Source organism: Heterocephalus glaber, unplaced genomic scaffold (genome assembly GCF_053883595.1).
Source record: "Heterocephalus glaber isolate CG9 unplaced genomic scaffold, H.glaber_assembly_v1.0 deba00001564, whole genome shotgun sequence".
Taxonomy (NCBI): domain Eukaryota; kingdom Metazoa; phylum Chordata; class Mammalia; order Rodentia; family Bathyergidae; genus Heterocephalus; species Heterocephalus glaber.
The window spans coordinates 2,554,657-2,560,061 of NW_028258351.1; the positions used below are offsets into that span (position 1 = coordinate 2,554,657).

General features: G+C 37.2%; 1 protein-coding gene across 15 annotated transcripts in view; it reads right to left on the reverse strand.

Moving 5' to 3' along the window:
- Positions 1–5,405, reverse strand: part of Bcas3 (BCAS3 microtubule associated cell migration factor) — a 583,853-nt gene that overhangs the window by 135,888 nt on the left and 442,560 nt on the right. The window lies entirely within an intron of this gene.

Genomic DNA, 5,405 nt, shown 5'->3' on the forward strand with positions numbered 1-5,405 from the left:
ACTACCATGAAACAGAAGTACTAACTTGAGGTATTCTCTTAGGAACTGCTTTTCTACGAGAGCCCAACTTCTCACGGTTGTTATGTTAAACCCTACCCTTTGAAGCCACTGCCTGTTAGGCGGAGAAGGACTTTCTATAACTTGATCTTGTACATATAAAATTTTCTACCAGAGAGAAAAACTGATTGATACCAGATTGTTTGGGAACAGCTTTTTCACTTCTTGAAATAAGAGAATTTGAGCTGGGCATGGTGGCACACACCTATAATCCCAGCTCTCAGGAGGATGAGCCAGGAGGAGTCCAAGTTTATGGCCAGCCTGGACTACACAATGAGTTCAAGGCCAGACTTACTGTACAGTGAGATCCTGTCTCAAAACAGAACAAAACACAAAGTAAAACAAAAAATAAGAAATTTTATATTGGTCAATAATATTTGATTAAATACTTCCTAAAATTAAGAGTGTATTTCATAGTACTTATAAAGACCCATAGTGAAACCACTATGCAATTATAGTTAAATCTTAAAAAACTTGCTCTTTCTCTATATATTCCATTTGTTAATATGTAGAATAAACGGAACATATGAGCTTGGCAATTTTAATACTAAAGTAAAACAAAGCTCTGAATTTTACCTACTGTTATACTTTTATGTCATGTAGTTTTGTTAACTTCTAGTCACCTTGTTTCCAAACACATGCCTTTCCTCACATTATTTCCTTACACTAAATAGATTGTCATTATTATTATTTTTAATCTATCAGAAACCCATTTCTTTATCCTTTACAGATGCCATCTTCTAAAAGATTGGTAAAATTACTCTAGCAAAGAAACTGTGTGCCCACTAATAATGACACTGTAAAGTAGTGGTTACATCTGCGTAATGAAATGATGGGTGATTTTAATTTCCTTCTTTTTGCCATGGTATTTTTCTTAGTGTTCCACTAATAAATGTTTTCTTGAGTAAGAAAAAAAAGGTTTAAAAATGCTTAAATTGACACACTAGTTTTTAAAGTTCAAAATAATTATCATGCTACAGCTCATCCCAGCTATGTAAAACAGAAGTTATTACTATATTTTCCTTGGTATCTCTCGTAGTGACTTCCTCTAAAATGTCTATTTCAGGAACAGAACAGTCCTATGTGAAAGAACTTAGGAAAATGAAAATGCCAAAGGTCAGGATAATAGTACTTGCTCTAGATTCAATCAAACAGTGCTCATGTCTAAGTTTTCCTAAACTGGCTCTATATTTTCTTCAGATATAACTTTGGAAAAGTCCCATTAAATGTGACAAACTGAATCAAAGCTAGAATTCATGGATCTCTGAATTTACATTTGGGCCTCCGTTTCTGGTGTGTTGTTTTATTTGTTTGTTTGAGACAAGGTCTGTTTAAAATTTCCCAGGCTGGCTTCAAACTTGCAATCCTCCTGCCTCGGTCTCCCAAATGCTGGGATTACAGACATGCACCACCATGCCTAATTATTTAAAGTAGTTTATCATTGATATGATATACCTTGGTGTGGTGGCCCACACTGGTAATCCCAATTGGGAAGCTGAGATAGGAGGACCACATTGAAGCCCAGCCTGGTGACTGAGGGGACCCTGTCTCAAAACGAAAAGGGCTGGAGGTATAGCTCAATGGTAAAGTGTTCCTGGGTTCAGACCCAGGGTTGGTGTACAGGGTTGGTGTGGGGGGGGGGGGGTGCTGGTATTAGCAAATAACATAAGCAACAAAATGAACCCATGGAATAAGAGAAATGTTTGCAAACTATCTCTTTAGCAAAAGGTAAATATCTAAAATATGTAAGAAACACCTACAACTCAAGAGAACAAGAAAACAAAAAGCCCTCATTTAAAAATGAACAAAGGGGGCCGGGGATTTAGCTCAGTGGTTCCGTTGCCTGCCTCGAAAGCACAAGGACCCGAGTTTGATCCCCGGTACCAAAAAACAAAAAACAAAAACAAAGATGAACAAAGGAACTGAACATTCTTTTCAAAGAAGACATAAAAATGGCCAAGAGGTAACATGAAAAAACAGTTCTACATCACTAAGCATCAAGGAAATGCAAATCAAAGCAATAGTAAGATATCACCTGTTAGGATGGCCATTATCAAAAAAAAGGTAACAAAACAAATGTCAATTGAGGACATGTAGAACGGTGAACTCTTGAACACTGTTGGTGGGAATATAATTGGTACAGCCTCCATACCTAAATTTTCCATACCTAAAAATTAAAAATAAGACAACCTTACGATCCAGCAAGCCCACTTCTGGGCATATAGCCAAAAGGAATTGAAATTTGGGTTCCAGGTTCACTTTAGCATTAGTCACAGTAATCAAGACAAGGAAGCAAGTTAAATGTTCATCAGTGGATAGGTGGATACAGAAAGTGTGGTATATAGAAACAAAGAAATATTATTCACCCTAAAAAGAAAGAAACCTCGCTGTTTATGACAAGAAGAATGAAACCAGGTGGACACTATGCTAAGTGAAAAAGCCAGTTACGGAAAGGTAAATACTACATGATACTACTTATGTAATAAATCCAAAACAACCAGACTCCTAGATGAAGGAAGCAGAATGGTGATTACCAGGGGCTGGGGCAGAGGAAAACAGCGAGGTATTAATCAAAGAGTACAAAAAAAAAAAAAAAATCAAAGAGTACAGAGGTTTAGTTATAAGAGATGGGTAACTTCTGTAGATCTACTATAAAACATGGTGCCTTAGCTAAAAATACTGTATTGTATATTTAAAATTTTTTGAGAAGGATACATCTTATAGTTCCCTGTCCAATGTATACAGTAAAGAGGGCAGGAAGAAATTGTTGGAGGTTTTGGATAGATTTATGGCATAGATTTTTGGTGATGGTTTCATGGGTATAGACTTATCTCCAAACTCATTAGGTATAATGTTATGAATGTCAATCATACCTCAATAGTGGTGGGGGTTTTGTTTTGTTTTAAAGATTCTAAGCTGGGCATGGCAGCACATTCTTGTGATCCAGTTCTCTGAGAGGCTGAGGCAGGAGCATCCAAGTTTCAGCTCAGCCTGGACAATGTAGTGACTTAGTGAGACCCTGTCTCAACGTAAAAATTAAAAAAGGATTGGGGATGTAGCTCAGTTTACAGGCTCTGGGTTCAATCCCCAGTACTGAAAAAAAGAACTTTATGTGGAAGAAACCAACATTAACTCATGAAGAAGGGAAGAAGTCTATAATCTATACACAACTATGATCACTATTCTTTCAACTCAACGCTGGCTCAGAAAAAGTGAAATTAAATGTAACCAAAAAGCAGGCTGTCTGAAAAAGAGACTCTGAATGTGAACTTTTCCTTAGCCTCTAAATTCCAGACTCTCTGTACCTCAAAGATTGTAACTATGTGGCCTGTCACCGCTTTTTGCAAATTTACATTCAGTGATGTCCTTAGAACTGGAGAAAGGGTTTGGGAATCACAGGCTAATCAGTGAGGAAGCTCTCATTGTGTGAAAACACCTAGTATGATGAGAAAAGGGCCAGTCTCAGCAACACATACCACATACGGGCTTGTTCTAAAACTGACAGGAAAGTTTCTAGAACATCACTATTCGTGTCTTTATGTATTTTAAAGTACAGCGATTTGGCAAAGGCTAACCAGGGCACATCTAAAGGTCTCTGTTAGGTCAGATTCTGATTTTTACACTGTCTTCCTCATATAGTTGGGTTCTTTCACTTGGATAGGAAGAGCCATTTCTGGTCCTAAATATACGTATCACTAGGAAATGATTCCCCTTTCATAAAAAAAAAACTGAAAAAAAGTTTTATTCAGAAAACTTTTATCTGCGTGCTAAACTGGCTAGTAGGGGAAAAGTATAGGTAAAAATATTTTTAACTAGGTTTATCTCTGAGCTATTATTTTATTAGGCTTATTTTACTTTTATATCTCTTCCATTATTAGCATAGAATTGGCTAAGATGTTATGAGTATGTTTTAAATGATGGCATGAAACAAGAAGTAGAGAACCACAGAGCCAAAGGGAGATACAGGTACTGGGTGATCAGACAGGCTCATGCCCTGGCTTTGCCATTTGTTAAGCTACACACCAACCTCCATGTTGGCATAGTAACACCTCCCTCACTGTTGTCTGGAGTCCCATTCAAACAGTCAAGTCTCCAGTATCAAATGCACTGATTCACTGTGCCTACTGTACTTTGGGCCTCCTATCCAAGATAGTCAAATTGAGTTGTAATTGCTAGCTGAAATCTTTTGAAGGGTGAGGAATGGAGAGTGAGAACTGAGGAGGAAAAAACAGAGGATTTCTCATGGCAAAATGCCTTTCATGCCCTAACAAAGGAAAATTCCCAAGTCAGAATGGCATATTGAAATCTAATCAAATGCCCAAACTACTTTTACCTTTGACTTTATCAAAATCATTTAAAAAATAATAATCCTTTTAAGAGCGTTGATTTTTTTTTTTTGAATGAAAGGTTTAAGATATATTTCAGGGTTTTTTGTTTTGTTTTGTTTTTGGGACAGGGGCTCACTATGTAGTTCAGATTGGCCTTGAACTCATCCTGCCTCAGCCTTCCAAGTCCTGGGATTAGAGGTGTGCACCACCATGCCCAACACTTTAGTTTGTTTGAAATCAACTTAAAAGAAATGGACCCTTTAGTTTTAGGCTTCAGTGACATATTTAGATGAATTTTAATGAATAATATAAAATCTGATTTGAACTTCTTAGGGTATATATGCTAATGCTAATGTCTTTTTTTTTCTTTTTTTTAAAGACAGGTCTCTCTCTGAATTACACAGGCTCTGTATTACCCAAACTCCTGGGCTCAAGTGATCTCCCCACCTCAGCTTCCCTGGTAGCTGAGAATACATGTGTGTTTCACCATGCCCAGTGAAAGCCAGTGAGTCTTAAATAAGCAGCAGCTCCAACTTGTTTCTTTTTATAGTGTAGTGAAAAGAAGATGGACTTGAGTCAGAGGAACCTGGCTTCAAAGCCTGTCCCTAGCACTTATCTTCTGATAGGCTCAGCTTTTTATCTATGCAAGAAAAATACTATTCTGTCTGGCAGGATTGTAAGGATAAGAAATTGCACATAAAAAGTGCCTACAAGATTGCCTATCAGTGGCTCCTGCTGTATTTGTTGCTGTCTGCGGTGACATGGTTACAGACGCCAAACACCCAGAAGATGATTTTACCTACACCACAATAACTGCCCCCACAAACCACCCCTCCAGAATATTTTATATACACATATTTAAAACTCAAGTACAGGACCTTTAGGACTCTGAACTTCCAACACCACAGTTATGACTTCACATACCTGAGTGTTCTCCTAAAAAAATATATTCACATTTAAAAGGTCAAGTTGTAAAGCCATTTGATTAAAATAGTAATAAAAGAGTAAACATTAACTCAC